The sequence below is a fragment of the Bos taurus genome, chromosome 1 (assembly GCF_002263795.3).
Source record: "Bos taurus isolate L1 Dominette 01449 registration number 42190680 breed Hereford chromosome 1, ARS-UCD2.0, whole genome shotgun sequence".
NCBI classification, from domain to species: Eukaryota; Metazoa; Chordata; class Mammalia; order Artiodactyla; family Bovidae; genus Bos; species Bos taurus.
The window spans coordinates 92,820,405-92,839,903 of NC_037328.1; the positions used below are offsets into that span (position 1 = coordinate 92,820,405).

Below are 19,499 nucleotides of genomic sequence, written 5' to 3' on the forward strand. Positions count from 1 at the left end.
TTATGACATCCGGTCCCATCACTTCATGGCAAATAGATGGGGAAACAGTGGGAACAGTAGCTGACTTTATTTTTTGGGGGCTCCAAAATAACTGCAGATGGTGATTGCAGCCATGAAATTAAAAGATGCTTACTCCTTGGTGCCGGGGTCCAGCCCTGGTGGATCCAGGGAATTCGAAGCGGGCACGGCATCGGCGAGGATCAGGAAACAACTGCTTAATTAAACTTTAATTAAGGATATAAAGAGTAATGGAATAAGGATAGCTCAGTGAGGAAATTCAGTGGAAAAAAGAGGCTGAATATTTCAGCCAGAAGGTGAGAGAAAGAATGACATGGGGAGACCAAGTTTCAGTGATCAAGGCCTGCACTTTATTTTCCAAAGTAGTGTTTATACCTTAAGTTATGCATAGAGGATAATGGGGGAAGGGGTAGAGTCATGCAGCAAGCCAGGCTTTCTTCCTGCAAACTTATCATATGCAAAAGTGATTTGCATCATATTCTGGCCCGGAGGCCTTTTTCTCTAAAGGTGATTATTCTAAAGTCAGGCGCCAGCCTCCAAAAAGCATTAGATAAAGTTGCATTCCTACAGAGCAAAGGTGTGGTGGGCTATAACAAGAAAAAGAATTAACTCAAGGGTCCCAGGTTACAAACATTAAAGCTACTACTTACACTAATTATATTAATCAATACACTGCCAGGGACACATCAGATAAGGGATATGGAAACTTAGCAGCAAACATTGGCCCAACAAGTGAAAATCCCTTCACCAATACAGTTTCTAATCAATCTTTTAAATGCTCAAAGGAATCTGTATTTAGACAGTTTAGAACATATCATGCCTCTCACAGTTGGGAGGCTCTGAACAATCACGTGTGGCCGGAAAAACCTATTCAGGCAGGCTAGAGGATTTCCAAAGGAGTTTGTAGGTTGAAACACTGTCACACCCAGGAATTATTAACTGGAGCTGTAAGCTAACTCTTTTTTCAGAGAGGTAGTGGGGGACAGCCCCCCGTAAAGTCAGAGTTGTAGGTGAAGGCACAAAACAGAAAGTAGGCAGACTCTGGTTTGGGGAGTAGATGGGGGACTCCTGAGGCTCGATCCCGCCTTTGCGTTTGCTGAGCCTCCTTCCTCATGACCTTTGTCATGGGCGAAGTTCCTCATGCTGGCTTCCAGCAGTGACAGAATTCCAGTTGAGCTATTCCAGATCCTGAAAGATGATGCTGTGGAAAGTGCTGCACTCAATATGCAATATGCCGGCTCCCGGCACCTTGGAAGGAAAGTTATGACCAACCTAGATAGCATATTAAAAAGCAGAGACATCACTTTGTCAACAAAGGTCCGTCTAATCAAGGCTATGGTTTTTCCAGTAGTCATGTATGGATGTGAGAGTTGGACTATAAAGAAAGCTGAGCACCGAAGAATTGATGCTTTTGACCTGTGGTGCTGGATAAGACTCTTGAGAGTCCCTTGGACTGCAAGGAGATCCAACCAGTCCATCCTAAAGGAGATCAGTCCTGAATATTCATTGGAAGGACTGATGTTGAAAAAGATTGAAGGCAGGGGGAGAAGGGAATGACAGAGGATGAGACGGTTGGATGGATCACTGACTCAATTGACATGGGTTTGGGTGGACTCTGGCAGTTGGTGATGGATAGGGATGCCTGGCATGCTGTGATTCATGGAGTCGCTTAAGAGTTGCACATGACTGAGTGACTGAACTGAACTGAGGTTTGTCATAGCTCTTCTTCCAAGGAACAAGTGTCTTTTAGTTTCATGTACATTTCTATACAAGTAATCAAACTTTACATTAAAAATACAAGTAACTAAAAATACTAAGACAACCAACCAGTGTGTCCTCTGGACACTAATACAGAGAGAGGGGATCGTTTTCTATTTCACTGAAAGTATACTCATACCTCTTGCTAACTGAAACTGCAATTTCCAGCTTAAATTCAGAATGACTGAATGAATGGTCCCATAACACCAGAGAAATACTCTGAGATGATGTATAAACAGTCAGCCAGCTGTCATTCAGGGCCTCTGCAAAAAATTCATTTTGCCATTCCCAACTGAATAACAATAAGTATAATGTTATAATAGTCTCTACCATACTTCCAGCTTCACTTTATAGCACCCAATATCTATAAGTTCTGTTGTTTTCATAAGGGTAATCAGAAGAACTCACTCACCTAGAGCCAGATACATTGGAGTACAAAGTAAAGTGGGCCTTAGGAAGCATCAATTTGAATAAAGCTAGTGGAGGTGATAGAATTCCAGCTGAGCTATCTCTAATCCTCAAAGATGATGCTGTGAAAGTGCTGCACTCAATATGCCAGCAAATTTGGAAAACCCAGCAGTGGCCACAGGACTGGAAAAGGTCAGTTTTCATTCCAATCTCAAAGAAAGGCAATGCCAAAGAATGTTCAAACTACCACACAATTGCACTCATCTCACACACTAGCAGGGTAATGTTCAAAATTCTCCAAACTAGGCTACTACAGTATGTGAACTGAGAACTTCCAGATGTTCAAGCTGGATTTAGAAAATGCAGAGGAACCAGAGATCAAATTGCCAACATCCATTGGTGGTGGTTTAGTCCCTAAGTCGTGTCCAACTCTTTGTGAGCCCATGGATTACAGCCTGCCAGGCTCCTCTGTCTATAGTATTCTCTGGGCAAGAATACTTGAGCGGGTGGCCATTTCCTTCTTCAGGGGATCTTTCTGACCCAGGGATCAATCCCAGGTCTCCTGCATTGCATGCAGATTCTTTACAAACTGAGCTATGAGAAGGCAGTTGCCAATGTCTGTTGGATCATAGAAAAAGCAAGAGAATTCCAGAAAAAAAAAAAAAATCTACTTCTGTTTCATTGACTACACTAAAGGCTTTGTTGTGTAGATTACAACTATGGAAAATTCTTAAAGAGATGGGAATACCAGACCACCTTATGTGCCTCCTGAGAAACCTGTATGCAGATCAAGAAGCAAGAGTTAAAACTGGACATGAAATAAAGAACTGGTTCCACATTGGGAAAGCAGTGGGTGAAGGCTGTATGTCACCTTGCTTATTTAATGTATATACAGAGTACAACATGTGAAATGCCAGACTGGATGAAACACAAGCTGGAATCAAGATTGCCAGGAGAAATATCAATAACCTCAGATATGCAGATGACACCACCCTTATGGCAGAAACTGAAGAACTAAAGAACCTCTTGCTGAAAGTTAAAGAGGAGAGTGAAAAAGTTGGCTTAAAACTCAACATTCAGAAAACTAAGATCATGGCATCTGGTCCCATCACTTCATGGGAAATAGATGGGGAAACAATGTAAACAGTGAGAGACTTATTTTCTTGGGCTCCAAAATCACTGCAGATGGCGACAGCAGCCATGAAATTAAAAGATGCTTGCTCCTTGGAAGAAAAGCTATGACCAACCTAGACAGCATATTCAAAAGCAGAGACAATACTGACAAAGGTCCATCTAGTCAAAGCTATGGTTTTTCCAGTAGTTATGTATGGATGTTAGAGTTTACCATAAAGAAAACTGAGTGCCAAAGAATTGATTCTTTTGAACTGTGGTATTGGAGAAACTCTTGAGAGTCCCATCGACCGCAAGGAGATCAAACCAGTCAAGCCTAAAGGAAATCATTTCTTAATATTCATTGCAAGGACTGATGCTGAATCTCTAAAAATTTAGCCATCTGATGCAAAGAGCTGACTCATTGGAAAAGAGCCTGACGCTGGGAAAGAATGAAAGCAGGAAGAGAAGGGGATAACAGAGGATGAGATGGTTGGATGGCATCACTGAATCAATGGACATGAGTTTGAGCAAGCTCCAGGTGTTGGTGATGGACGGGGAACCCTGGCATGCTACAGTCCATGGGGTTGGACAAAGAGTTGGACACAACTGAGCACTGGACTGCACTGAAGTATTTGGGTAAATTCCTTACAGTGTTAAAGTTATCATTTTACATGTACATAATAAACACCTGTTTATTATGCCTTTAACAAACATCAAGTACTATGAGCACCTCATTAATATCCTGAACCTCACATCTGGGTGCGAGAGCTCAAGTTAGGTTTCTTTGTGTAGTTATTAGTTCTCTTGTATTCAATGTTATTTATAGGATGTTACAACACAATCGATACCACATAAACTACTGAGATTTACTTCTGTGCTTTGGGGTTAAAATTCCACAGAACGTTTCAATGTATTGTGTAATATTTTAGTTTCATTGTTCTAGATTCTTTTGAAAAGGTTCAGAGTTATAATTTTACTTACAATAAAACTATACGTCTGTTTGCAGTTATTTAGCAAATTTTAAGTGACTCAGAAATATTAGGTATTTCTCTCACTTTACAGTGTATACTTGAAGATCCTAGCAGAGATCCCAAATGTGGTTAACAGTAGGAGAGAGATAGAGATAAAGATAGAAATTGAAATGGAGATGGAGGATGAGAGGCAATAGTAGGAGTAGAGAGAGAGAGAAGAAAAGTCATACATGAAAGTCAGTTATATTAGTGCAAGCTTTGCTAATACAATCAATGACATAAGTCTCTAAGAAAAGTAAACAACATTTTCCTGTAATTTTTTTCTTGGGCTCATAAGAAGATTAAAAATCTTCTTTAATTCACCTAGACATTCTTTGAATCCTTTCAGTTGTGATACTGCTTCCTTGGAACTGTTTCCTGCTTTCTCTGAATTTTCCAATCTATTTTTTTGTTGATGGAAGTAGTGGAGGGAGAAAAAATCATCTCTATACATTGCTGGCACAGCTAACATTTCAAAGTGAGCCACAGGCAGAAAAACTGCAGGCAGAAAGATTTGTGGGATACTGTCTAAACCATCAGTAGAAGATGGCTTTCTAATATCTGATAGAAAGGCATATCATACCCAGTTCCTGATCTCTCTTAAAAGGAGAGTACATATTTCATTCTTCAAAGTCACTGAATAGCTTCTTCCCAACTAATATGCAGCTGGACCTGTGGACAAGCCTCTTCTGGGTCTACTTTCTGATTCATCAAAACCCTTTTTTTCTCCTATAATAATAAAGTAATTTTCTCTGCCCTAGGGAAACCTTGCCTGAAGAATGGTCTACGGCAGGAAATCATCACCTGTCTGAGGTAAATGGATTATTATAGAGCACTAAGTTATTTGTAAGATTACTGCTTTTACATCTCTAATTATTAGCTATGTAGTTTGAAGAGTTAATGAATTCCATACCAGAGAACAGTTTATTAGACCATAAAATGTACCCAATCAAGTCAAATAAAATTCTTCCTCATCTTAAGAACAAAAGGTTTATATACTCTAGGACAAAGATAGCGATGCATTAAGGATTCCTCATATACAACTAAAAATGTGCTTTATCCTGTGCTAGAGATTTGAAAGCTTTGGAGGCAGAAGCAAAATTTAATTTCCAAATCTGTATAATCACTAATATCTGCAAATATATGTATTCAGAAACTATATCAAAACTTTATTTCATTGAAGTGTTGTAAGGCATAATATATTTAATGAGGCATTACAAGATGTTCTTATGTTACATTATATAAGGACTTAGATTAACTTTTTTTTAAAAAAGTAAAATACTGCAAAGTAAATGAATATGCTTTTCCTATTTATTTTAAGAATTCAATTCTTAAATTTAAGAATTGAATTCTTAAAATTATATCAAAATTGATGTTCAGTCTTCTAAATCCATCTGTCCTTATTTGTCCTCTTCAAAGACTTACTCCATCATTAATAATGCCCAGTGATGATAGGTAGACTGTAAAAGCTGCCTACAAATAGAGCACCAAGACTTTCATTGGCTTTTCAGGGCAAATTCTAAGGCATATATTGACATAAGTGGTCTTTGTAGCACCTAGAAAAGGATGATCACACTTACACATTTCTGTGGAGGAGAAACTAAAGAAGTATGAGAGTTTAACAGAATACATAAATGTAATAAGAAACAGTTTAAAGGAATTACCATTTATTTAAATGAGAAAACAATCCAAAGTTATACATGTCCCATATGTTGAAAACAATCAGGTATCCATATCTCCGGTAACATGATTTTGGTTACAAAATGGAAGAATACTTATTTAATGAAACATATTAAGGAAGAGGAACTAAAGAGTCACTTGATGAAGGTGAAAGAGGAGAGTGAAAAAGCTGGCTTGAAACTCAACAATCAAAAAATGAAGATCATGGCATCTGGTCCCAACATTTCATGGCAAATAGATGGGGAAACAATGGAAACAGTAAGAGACTTTATTTTCTTGGGCTCCAAAATCACTGCAGCCATGAAATTAAAAGATGATTCCTCCTTGGAAGAAAAGCTATGACAAACCTAAACAGTGCATTAAAAAGCAGAGATATTACTTTGTCAACAAAGGTCCATCTCGTTAAAGCTATGGTTTTTCTGATAATCATGTATGGATGTGAGAGTTGGACCATAAAGAAGGCTGAACACTGAAGAATTGATGCTTTTGAACTGTGGTGTTGGAGAAGGCTACTGAGAGTCCCTTGGACTGCAAGGAGATCAAACCAATCAATCCTAAAGGAAATCAGTCCTGAATATTCACTTGAAGGACTGATGTTGAAGCTGAAACTCCAATACTTTGGCCACCTGATATGAAGAGCAGACTCATTAGAACAGACCCCAATGCTTGGAAAGACTGAAGGCAGGAGGAGAAGGGGATAGGAGGAGGAGAAGGGGATAACCATCTTGTCCTTGACATAGGACAAGAAGGTTAGATGGTATCATTGACTCAATGGACATGAGTTTGAGCAAGCTCTGGGAGATGGTGATGGACAGGGCAGACTGGCGTGCTGCAGTCCATGGGGTCACAAAGAGTAGGACATGACTGAGCAATCGAACAACAACAACATTAAGCTTTCATTAGTGCACACGTTTTTAAATGTCCACATGGTGAGAGACATACCATTCTTATGTTTATGTCTTTTGCACCAAGAGCCTATGAGTAATTATGTGTTGTGAAAAAAGCACCAATCACTTCACTCTCTAGAAAGCTAGTTTTTTTTTTTATCCTATTTAGGGCCATATTTGGAGTCTAATTTAGAGTAAATAACTGCTAAGAATAAAACCCTGTTTTGAAACAAATGATTTCTTATGGATCATAGCTTTCTACCTTGTAGCCACTCCACTAAAACTATGAGATCTAGTACTAGTCGATGAGTGAAACCACTCAGTCGAGCAATCCACAGTGGAGAGGATTAGCTTACAACTGTTGCCACTGTCAGCAAAACAGCAAGAAGCAGACAGTTCATTTTACAGAAACTTAATGGAGTGTATGGCTCTAGCTGTTTAATACAAGCACTGTCAAAGCATCTAAGCAAAAAGTCTCAGCTGTCACTACTGACAAGCTGAGTAGAATTATTTGTCACACTAGACTACAGAAAGCACCAAAGAATGGCACATGGTGCTGCTACCATACTGTCTCCATACATACAGAGACAACATGCTTATGGTTGCCACAGACACATGACAATGGCATCTTCTCAAAAGACTTGAATCACACAATAGATATGAGGGTTTGACATTCCACCCTTAGCATTTCAAAAGTGACAGCAGCCCATGAAGACTTGATAATATCTTCATAAGTATATACATTTGCTTAACAGTCTATATATTTATTTTATATTTATATGGAGAAATCATCCACACATACACATACATATTCACACACATAAAACAATATCTGTGAGTCAAATTCTCATTGGTTAACTTCTATGCAAATCTAAGAGGTTTTGATTTTATTATTAATAACATATACCCAGGCTAATACTGAAAAACCTGATAAACACGAAAAATTTTCATGAACAAATTATATATTCTCATCACCCTCTTTATCAGGACACTGAGAATACGTGTGTTTGCTTAACTGACAAGAAAAATAAAAGTAGGACTTGAGAATAGACTACTAATTTATCTAAGTTTCTGATACCAAGCTAAATTGTAGTTTTTTTGGCTATGCAGACATCCATTACTTTCACTTAAAAATAAGTCCTGCATATGTAATTTAGCACAGCGCAATTAAACAAAAATTTGTATAGAAATGTGGCTGAAGAGGGAGAAAATGAAAACAAGAAACTCTGATTATTTAAAAATTGATTCAAAGAATGAAAACAAATAATGCACTTAAATCTAGTTTCACTAAATCAAAGTACATGACTAGATATTTTTAAAATAGAGACATAATTAATTTCTATTTAAATAGCCTTCTATATTTCTTTCAATTTATTAGGATTTTTAATCTGAATAATATTTACAAGTGGCTACTCATAAAGTTAGATAAGTAACTTTTTCAGGATAAAATACAACCATTATTTTCAATTTTAGTTATTTATTCACTTATTCAACATACTTACTGAAAGCTAAGTGATAAACATTTAGCTATTTGAGGTTAATTTGAGGAATAAAGCAAGAGAGAGATGAACAATTTTCTCAAAGAACAATAATATAAAGATGAGTTACGCACACAAATAACTATAATATAGGAGAAAGAGTGCCATGAGAAGAAAACTTAAATTATCAAAACAGCTCAAAGCCAGGAGAGATCTATTCTGTCCAGAAAATGAGCAGTGATGGAAAAGGGTATCTCAACCATGGTGTCCAATGGGAAGCTCTTACAAGTTCTAAAGTAAAAATAAGTGATTGAATATCTCACAATACGAAATCAAAACACATTAACTTCAGTAACAATTATGGTCTGAAAGAATTTTCTGAGATAGTCCCTTTTATCCCATGTATGGAGAACTAGAAAAGATGCAGAGAATAGTAAACCAAGGAAGGATAAGATCAGATTTGCATTCTAGATGGCTCATTCTGCTGAAGTGTAGAGATGGCAATGAGACAGAAAAAGATTGCATATAGAAATATTCATTAAAAGATACAGAGATAAGAGTTAATAAAACAGCCTGAGACTGCTATCCTTACAAAGGCCTACACAAGCTTGGACCTTAGCTGGCGTCTGGGAACTTCAATATCAAGAGGGTTCCAGAATCTCTGATAAGAATATGTAACTATTTTGGAAGCAACCTAAATGCCCATCAACAGAGGAATGAATAAAGAAGATGTGGTACATACATACAATGGAATATCACTCAGCCATTAAAAAGAATAAAATAATAACATTTGCCGCAAAGTGGATGGACTGAGAGATTATCATACTGAGTGAAGTAAGTTAGAAAAGGAGAAATATTGTATGATATCTCTTATATGTGAAATCTAAAAAGAAAAAAAAAAAAATTCCACGGGCAGAGTAGCTTAGTAGGCTTTGGTCCAAAGAGTCAGACACGACTGAATGACTGAACATAATAGGAATTACATATTGGATACAAGCCCCTTCATGGGCCTTGCATATATATATACATATATCTTGCACGGATCTATGAGCTCGCATAACACAAGGAAGCTATGAGCCATGCCATGTAGGGCCACCTAAGAGAGACAGGTCATAGTGGTGAGTTCTGACAAAATGTGGTCCATTGGAGGAGAGAATGGCAGACCACTCCAGTATTCTTACCATGAGAACCCCTAAACAGTATGAAAAGGCAAAAAGATAGCACATCAGAAGATGACAGAAAGACTCACAGACTTAGAAAACAAACTTATAGACCAGGGTGAAGGATGGGGTTCAGGGTGAAGTTTGGGATGGACACGTACACACTGCTGTATTTAAAATGGATAACTGGGGAGATGGTCGGGAGATGGTCCTTAGATGGTGGAGAAATAGGATGGGGAGACCACTTTCTTCCCCACAAATTCATCAAAAGAACATTTGAAGCTGAGCAAACTCCACAAAACAACTTCTGAAGGCTAGCAGAGGACATCAGGCACCCAGCAAAGCAGCCCATTATCTTGGAAAGGAGGTAGGACAAAAGATAAAAGATAAAGAGAGAAATAAAAGAGTTAGGGATGGAGATCCATCCCTGGAAGGGAGTCTTAATAGATGAGAAGTTTCCAAACACTAGGCCCTCTCACCTGCAGGTCTGGGGGAATTTTTCGAATCTCAGAGGGCAACATAAGTGGAAAGAAAAATAAATAAATAAAACCCACAGATTACATGCCTAAAGGCAACTCCCAGCAGAGAAGTACCCCCAGAGGCTTGCATCCGCCACCAGCAAGCAGGGGCTGAATGGAGAGGAGTGGGTGGCATTGCTTAGGGTAAGGACCAGGCCTGAATGCCCTGAGGGCAATCTGAGGGAGCTAATGTGAGATAGCAACTAAACTGTGGGATAGCCAGAGAGAGAGAGGAAACAAAAAAGAGAGAGCTAGAGAGAGAGAGAATTATCCCGCAAAAAGCCCTAACCTAAGGCACTAGCAGAGAAGGCAATGGCACCCCACTCCAGTACTCTTGCTTGGAAAATCCCATGGATGGAGGAGCCTGGTGGGCTGCAGTCCATGGGGTCGCTAAGACTCGGACACGACTGAGAGACTTCATTTTCACTTTTCACTTTCATGCATTGGAGAAGGAAATGGAAACCCACTCCAGTGTTCTTGCCTGGAGAATCCCAGGGACGGCGGAGCCTGGTGGGCTCTCATCTATGGGTTCGCACAGAGTCGAACACGACTGAAGCGACTTAGCAGCAGCAGTAGCAGCAAGGCACTAGAACAAAGGACTGAAGGAATACCAGAGAAGAGCTAGGTGGCTGCGGACCGGCCCATCCCTCACCCGAGGCAGGCGGTAGGCGGTGCCAGCCAGAGCCGGAAAGGGGCAAACTCGGCCCCAGAGAGGGTATCCCCTACCAAACTGCAAACAGGCTTCCAGTTTCTAACCAAAGACTTCCTGAGATTCTGGACAGTTGACATCTACCAGGAGGGTCGCAGCCAGAGATCAGCTCCTGAGAAGAGACACACAGCACACTGGAGATGGGCACGCCTGGAAACCAAGCGGCTGGGACGGGGAGGTGATAAGACTCACCGCACCTGAGGAGAGTGTGCTCGCCAAGCACCTGGTCCCCTGAGCTGCTCGGACAGGGGAACTGCACAAAACGCAGGCCTAACAGAGTCTGCACCTTTGTGGAGTACCCAAGAACCTGAACCTGAAAGGCTTAGACCTGGGAAGTGCACGCAACCCAGGGCCCACTCCTTGCAGAGCAACCTGAAGCCTGAGCAGTGTAGATTGGAAAAACACATGCCATGAGCGGGGGCAAACCCAGTGTGGCCGAGACACTGCGAGCAGTCCCCACACACACCAGTGATACTTGTTTGCAGTACTCTTCCCTCCCAACAGCACGACTGAACAAGTGAGCCTAAACAAGAGACCACCTTCGCCCCCTTGTGTCAGGGCAGAAATTAGACACTGAAGAGACCTGCAAACAGAAGAAGCCAAATAAACAGAGGGAACCACTTTGGAGTTGACAGGTGCAACAGATTAAAATTCCTGTAGTTAACACTGACTACATTGGAAGAGGCCTATAGATTTTGAGAAGTATAAGCTGGAACAAGGAACTATCTGAAACTGAACTGACCCCACACTGCCCACAACAGCTCCAGAGAAATTCCTAGATATATTTTTACTGTCATCGTTTTGTTTTTTTTTTTTCTTTTTTTAAGTCGTCTATTACTCCTTTAATTTTCATTTTTACAACCTACTATTACCTTGCAAAAAAAAAAAAAAATAAGACCCTATTTTTAAAGCAAACTTCATATATATTTCTTATACTTTTTGTGATTTTTTTAAATATTGTATTTTTGAGAATCTAACCTCTACTCTAGATTTTTAATCTTTGCTTTATAGTATTTGTTATCAATTTTGTACATTTAAGAATACAATCTTCAGTACCCATTTTTACTTAGGAGTGTGATTACTGGCTTGATTACTCTTTTCCCCTTTTGACTCTCCTATTTCTCCCTCAGGTCACCTCTATCTCCTCCCTCCCCCTTTTCTTTTCAACCCAAATCTGTGAATCTCTGTGGGTGTTTTGGGCTGTGGAGAACACTTAGGGAGCAGAGTACTGCCTAGACCTATATCTCTTTTTGATTTCCCCTTTTCTCCTCCTGCTCACCTCTATCTCCTTCCTCCCTCTTCTCTTGGCTATGTAACTCCGTGAACCTCTCTGAGGGTTCCAGACTGTAGAGAGCACATAGGGAATTGTTTACTGGTTGGACTGCGCTTGCCTCTTTTGATTCCCCCTCTTCTCCTCCTGGTCACCTCCATCTCCCTCCTCCCTCTTCTCTTCTCCATGTAACTCTGTGAACCTCTCTGGGTGTCCCTCACTGTGGAGAATCTTTTCACCATTAACCTAGTTTTATTATCAGTGCTGTATGGATGGAGAAGTCTTGAGGCTACTGTAAGAATAAGACTGAAAACCAGAGGCAGGAGGCTTAAGCCCCAAACCTGAGAACACCAGAGAACTCCTGACTCCAGGGAATATTAATTTATAAGAAATCATCCAAAAGCCTACATGCTGCTGCTGCTGCTGCTAAGTCACTTCAGTTGTGTCCGACTCTGTGCAACCCCAGAGATGGCAGCCTACCAGGCTCTCCCATCCCTGAGATTCTCCAAGCAAGAACACTGGAGTGGGTTGCCATTTCCTTCTCCAATGCATGGAAGTGAAAAGTGAAAGTGAAAGTGAAGTCGTGTCCAACTCCTAGCGACCCCATGGACTGCAGCCTACCAGGCTCCTCCATCCATGGGATTTGCCAGGCAAGAGTACTGGAGTAGGTTGCCATTGCCTTCTCCAAAAAGCCTACATACCTACACTGAAACTAAGCACCGGTGACACAAGAGCCAATAAGTTCCAGAGCAAGACATACCATGCAAATTTTCCAGCAACGAAAGAACATTGCCCTGAGCATCAATATACAGGCTGCCCAAAGTCACACCAAAGCCATAGACATCTCAAAACACACTATTGGACACTTCATTGCACTCCAGAGAGAAGAAATACAGCTCCACCCACCAGAACACCAAGCTTCCCTAACCAGGAAACCTTGAGAAGCCAATCATCCAACCCTACCCACAGGGAGGAACCGCCACAATAAAGAGGAACCACAAACTGCCAGAATACAGAAAGGCCAACCCAAACACAGCAATCTAAACAAGATGAAAAGGCAGAGAAATACTCAGCAGTTAAAGGAACATGATAAATGCCCACCAAACCAAAGAGGAGGAGATAGGGAGGCTACCTGAAAAAGAATTTAGAATAATGATAATAAAAATGATTCAAAATCTTGAAAACAAAATGGAGTTACAGATAAAGAGCCTGGAGACAAGGATTGAGAAGATGCAAGAAATATTTAAAAAGGACCTAGGAGAAATAAAAAAGAGTCGATTAATAATGAATAATGCAATAAATGAGATCAAAAACACTTGGAGGGAACCAATAGTAGAATAACGGAGGCAGAAGATAGGATAAGTGAGGTAGAAGATAGAATGGCAGAAATAAATTTAGTAGAGAGGAAAAAGAATCAAAAGAAATGAGGACAACCTCAGGGACCTCTGGGACAATGTGAAACACCCCAACATTTGAATCATAGGAGTTCCAGAAGAAGAAGACCAAAAGAAAGGACATGAGAAAATACTCGAGGAAATAATAGTTGAAAACTTCCCTAAAATGGGGAAGGAAATAATCACACAAGTCCAAGAAACCCAGAGAGTCCCAAACAGGATAAACCCAAGGCAAAACACCCCAGGACACATATTAATCAAATTAACAAAGATCAAACACAATGAACAAATATTAAAAGCAGCAAGGGAAAAACAACAAATAAAACACAAGGGGATTCCCATAAGGATAACAGCTGATCTTTCAATAGAAACTCTTCAGGCCAGAAGGGAATGGCAGGATATACTTAAAGTGATGAAAGAGAAAAACCTACAACCCAGATTACTGTACCCAGCAAGGATCTCATTCAGATATGAAGAAGAATTCAAAAGCTTTACAGACAAGCAAAAGCTGAGAGAATTCAGCACTACCAAACCAGCTCTTCAACAAATGCTAAAGGATCTTCTCTAGACAGGAAACGCAAAAAGAGTGTATAAACTCAAACTCAAAAAAAAAAAAAAAACAAAGTAAATGGCAACAGGACCATACTTATCAATAATTACCTTAAGTGTAAATGGGTTGAATGCCTCAACCAAAAGACAAAGACTGGCTGAATGGATACAAAAACAAGACCCCTATATATGCTGTCTACAAGAGACCCACCTCAAAACAAGGGACACATACAGACTGAAAGTGAAAGGCTGGAAAAAGATATTTCACACAAATGGAGACCAAAAGAAAGCAGGAGTAGCAATATTTATATCAGATAAAATAGACTTTAAAATAAAGGCTGTGAAAAGAGACAAAGAAGGACACTACATAATGATCAAAGGATCAATCCAAGAAGATATAACAATTATAAATATATATGCACCCAACATAGGAGCACCGCAATATGTAAGGCAAATGCTAATAAGTATGAAAGGGGAAATTAACAATAACACAATAATAGTGGGAGACTTTAATACTCTACTCACACCTATGGATAGATCAACTAAATAGAAAATTAACAAGGAAACACAAACTTTAAATGACACAATGGACCAGCTAGACCTAATTGATATCTATTGGACATTTCACCCCAAAATAATGAATTTCACCTTTTTTCTCAAGTGCACATGGAACCTTCTCCAGGATAGATCACATTCTGGGGCATAAATCTAGCCTAGGTAAATTCAAAAAAATAGAAATCATTCCAATCATCTTTTCTGACCACAATGCAGTAAGATTAGATCTCAATTACAGGAAAGAAACTATTAAAAATTCCAATGTATGGAGGCTAAACAATACGCTTCTGAATAACCAACAAATCATAGAAGAAATCAAAAAAGAAATCAAAATATGCATAGAAATGAATGAAAATGAAAACACAACAACCCAAAACCTATGGGGCACTGTAAAAGCAGTGCTAAGAGGAAGGTTCATAGCAATACAGGCTTACCTCAAGAAACAAGAAAAAAGTCAAATAAATAACCTACCTCTACACCTAAAGCAAATAGAAAAGGAAGAAATGCAGAACCCCAGGATTAGTAGAAGGAAAGAAATCTTAAAAATTAGGGCAGAAATAAATGCAAAAGAAACAAGAGACCGGAGCAAAAATCAACAAAGCTTTGTCCGTCTGGTCAAGGCTATGGTTTTTCCTGTGGTCATGTATGGATGTGAGAGTTGGACTGTGAAGAAGGCTGAGCTCCAAAGAATTTATGCTTTTGAACTTTGGTGTTGGAGAAGACTCTTGAGAGTCCCTTGGACTGCAAGGAGATCCAACCAGTCCATTCTGAAAGAGATCAGTCCTGGGATTTCTTTGGAGTAAATGATGCTAAAGCTGAAACTCCAATACTTTGGCCACCTCATGCGAAGAGTTGACTCATTGGAAAAGATTCTGATTCTGGGAGGGATTGGGGGCAGGAGGAGAAGGGGACGACAGAGGATGAGATGGCTGGATCTTCCCACAATGCAGGAAGATCTTGACTAGTTGAGCCACCAGGGAAGCCCAAGAACAGCAAGTCATGCTCATACTAAACATTTATTACGAGATATCTAGCAAAAGGCCGGATATCTTAATCTGAAGACAGTCAGGAGATTTATTTATAAAAGAAAAGCATTTTTGCAGTCAGACAGTATTAATATAAACATCCAGTTCAGTTCAGTTGCTCAGTTGTGTCTGCCTCTTTGCAACCCCATGGACTGCAGCACGCTAGGCCTACCTGTCCATCACCAACTCCAGGAGTTTGCTCAAACTCATGTCCATCGAGTTGGTGATGCCACCCAACCATCTCATCTTCTGTCATCCTGTTCTCCTCCTGCCTTCAATCTTTCCCAGCATCAGGGGCTCTACAAATGAGTCAATTATTCACATCAGTGGTCAAAGTATTGGAGTTTCACCTTCAGCATCAGTCCTTCCAATGAATATTCAGGACTAATTTCTTTAAGGATGGACTGGTTGGATCTCCTTGCAGTCCAAGGGACTCTCAAGAGTCTTCTCCAACACCACAGTTCAAAAGCGTCAATTCTTCGGTGCTCAGCTTTCTTTATAGTCCAACTCTCACATCCATACCTGACTACTGGAAAAACCAAAGCTTTGACTAGATGGACCTTTGTTGGCAAAGTAATGTCTCTGATTTTTAATATGCTGTCTAGGTTGGTCATTACTTTAATTCCAAGGAGCAAGCATCTTTTAATTTTATGGCTGTTGTCACCATCTGCAGTAATTTTGGAGGCCAAAATAATAAATTCTGTCACTGTTTCCATTGTTTCTCATCTATTTGCCATGAAGTGATGGGACCAGGTGCCATGATCTTACTTTTCTGAATGTTGAGTTTTAAACCAACTTTTTCACTCTCCTCTTTCACTTTCATCAACAGACTGTTTAGTTCTTCTTTGCTTTCAGCCATAAGTGTGGTGTCATCTACATACCTGAGGTTATTGATATTTCTCCTGGCAATCTTAATTCAAGCTTATGCTTCATCCTGTCCAAGATTTCTCATGATGTACTTTGCATATAAGATAAATAAGCAGGGTAACAATATATGGCCTTGTACTACTATCCCTATTTGGAACAAGTCTGTTGTTCTATGTCCCATTCTAACTGTTGCTTCTTGATCTGCATACAGATTTCTCAAGAGTCAGGTCAGGTGGTCTGGTATTCCCATCTCTTGAAGAATTTTCCACAGTTTATTGTGATCCACATAGTCAAAGGCTTTAGCATAGTCAAAAAAGCAAAAGTAGATGTTTTTCTGGAACTCTTTCACTTTATTGATGATCCAACACATGTTGGTAATTTGATCCCTGGTTCCACTGCCTTTTCTGAATCCAACTTGAACATATAGAAGTTCATGGTTCACGTGCTGTTGAAGCCTGGCTTGGAGAATTTTGAGCATTACTTTACTAGCGTGTGAGATGAGTGCAATTGTGCAGTAGTTTGAGCATTCTTTGGCATTGCCTTTCTTTGGGATTGGAATGAAAACTGACCTTTTCCAGTCCTGTGAGCTTTCCAAATTTGCTGGCATATTGAGTGCAGTACTTTCACAGCATCATCTTTTAGGATTTGAAATAGCTCAACTGGAATTCCATCACCTCCACTAGTTTTGTTTGTAGCGATGCCTCCTAAGGCCCACTTTACTTCACATTCAGGATGTCTGGCTCTAGGTGAGTGATCACACCATTGTAGTTATCTGGGTCATGAAGATCTTTTTTGTACAGTTCTTCTGTGTATTCTTGCCACCACTTCTCAATATCTTCTGCTTCTGTTAGGTCCATACCATTTCTGTCCTTTACTGAGCACATATTTGCATGAAATGTTCCTTTGGTATCTCTAATTTTCTTGAAGAGATGTCTAGTCTTTCCCTTTCTATTGTTTTCCTCTATTTCTTTGCATTGATTGCTGATGAAGGCTTTCTTATCTTTCCTTGCTATTCTTTGGAACTTTGCATTCAAATGGGTATATATTTCCTTTTCTCCTTTTCCTTTTGCTTCTCTTCTTTTCACAGCAATTTGTAAGGCCTCCTCAGACAACCATTTTGGTTTTTTCTCATTTATTTTTCTGGGAGATGGTCTTGATCCCCGCCTCCTATACAATGTCACAAACCACTGTCCATAGTTCTTCAGACATTCTATCACATTGAATCCCTTGAATCCATTTCTCACTTCCACTGTATAACCATAAGGTATTTGATTTAGGTCATACATAAATGGTCCAGTGATTTTCCCTACTTCAATTTAACTCTGAATTTGGCAATAAGGATTTCATGATCTGAATCACAGTCAGCTCTTGGTCTTGTTTTTGCTGACTATAGAGCTTCTCCATCTTTGGCTGCAAAGAATATAATCAATCTGATTTCAGTATTGACCATCTGGTGATATCCAAGTGTAGAGTCTTCTCTTATATTGTTGGAAGAGGGTATTCTCTATGACCAGTGTGTTCTCTTGGCAAAATTCTACTAACCTTTGCCCTGATTCATTCTGTACTCCAAGACCAAATTTGCCTGTTACTCCAGTTATTCCTTGACTTACTACTTTTGCAATCCAGTCCCCTATAATGAAAAGGACATCTTTTTTGGATGTTAGTTCTAGAAGGTCTTGCAGGTCTTCATGGAACCATTCAGCTTCAACTTCTTCAGCATTACTGGTCGGGGCATAGGCTTGAATTACTGTGATATTGAATGGTTTCCTTGGAAACGAACAGAGATCATTCTGTCATTTTTGAGATTTCATCCAAGTACTTCATTTCAGACTCTTGTTAACTATGAGGGCTACTCCATTTCTTCTAAGGGATTGTTGCCCACAGTAGTAAACACAATGGTCATCTGAGTTAAATTCACACATTCCAATCCATTTGAGTTCGCTGATTCCTAAAATGTCGACGTCATTCTTGCCATCTCCTGTTAACCACTTTCAATTTGCCTTGATTCGTGGACCTAACATTCCAGTTTCCTATGCAGTATTACTCTTTACAGCATCAGACCTTGCTTCCATCACCAGTCACATCCACAACTGGGTGTTGTTTTTGCTTTGGCTCCATCTCTTCATTCTTTCTGTAGTTATTACTTACTGATCTCCAGTAACATATTGAGCACCTACCCACCTGTGGCGTTTACCTTTCAGTGTCCTATCTTTTTGCCCTTTCATACTGTTCATGGGGTTCACAAGGCAAGAATACTGAAGTTGTTTGCCATTCCCTTCTCCAGTGGACCACTTTTTGTCAGAACTCTCCACTATGACCCGTCTGTCTTGGGTGGCCCTACACAGCATGACTCATAGTTTCATTGAGTTAGACAAGGCTGTGGTCATGTGATCAGATTGGTTAGTTTTTTGTGATTGTGGTTTTCATTCAGTTTGCCTTCTGATGGAGAAGGATAAGAGGCTTATGGAAGCTTGCTGATGGGAGAGACTGACAGAAGGGAAAAATGGGTCTTGTTCTGATGAGCAGGGCTATGCTCAGTAAATCTTTAATCCAATTTTCTTTTGATGGGCGGGGCTTTGTTCCCTCCCTGTTATTTGACCTGAGGCCAAACTATGGTGGAGGTAATGAAGATAATGTGGACCTCCTTCAAAAGGTCCCATTCATGTGGCGCTACACTCAGTGTCCCCCAACCCTAGAGCAGGCCCAAGCTTCCGCCAGAGACTCCTGGATACACGCAGGCAAGTCTGGGTCAGTCTCTTGTGGGGTCACTGCTCCTTTCTCCTGGGCCCTGGTGCACACAAGGTTTTGTTCGTGCCCTCAAGAGTCTGTTTCCCCAGTCCTGTGTAAGTTTTGGTGGTTCTATGGAGGCGTTAATGGTGACAACCTCCAAGAGGGCTTATGCCATACCCAGGTCTACTGCACCCAGAGCCCCTGCCCTGCAGCAGTGCACTTCTGACTTGTATCTCCTCAGGAGACACTCAAACACAGTTCTGTCTCAGTCTTTGTGGGGTCTCTGGGTCCTGGTACACAAACCATGAAAAGGGATGAGTTCACCTAGACAGAATGTCTTTAGTGAGAAGAATAAGTCCAGATTTAAATC

General features: G+C 40.1%; 1 protein-coding gene across 5 annotated transcripts in view; it reads right to left on the minus strand.

Moving 5' to 3' along the window:
* NAALADL2 (N-acetylated alpha-linked acidic dipeptidase like 2) overlaps positions 1-19,499 on the minus strand; it is a 1,562,846-nt gene that overhangs the window by 1,391,885 nt on the left and 151,462 nt on the right. The gene's annotated exons all lie outside the window — the stretch shown is intronic.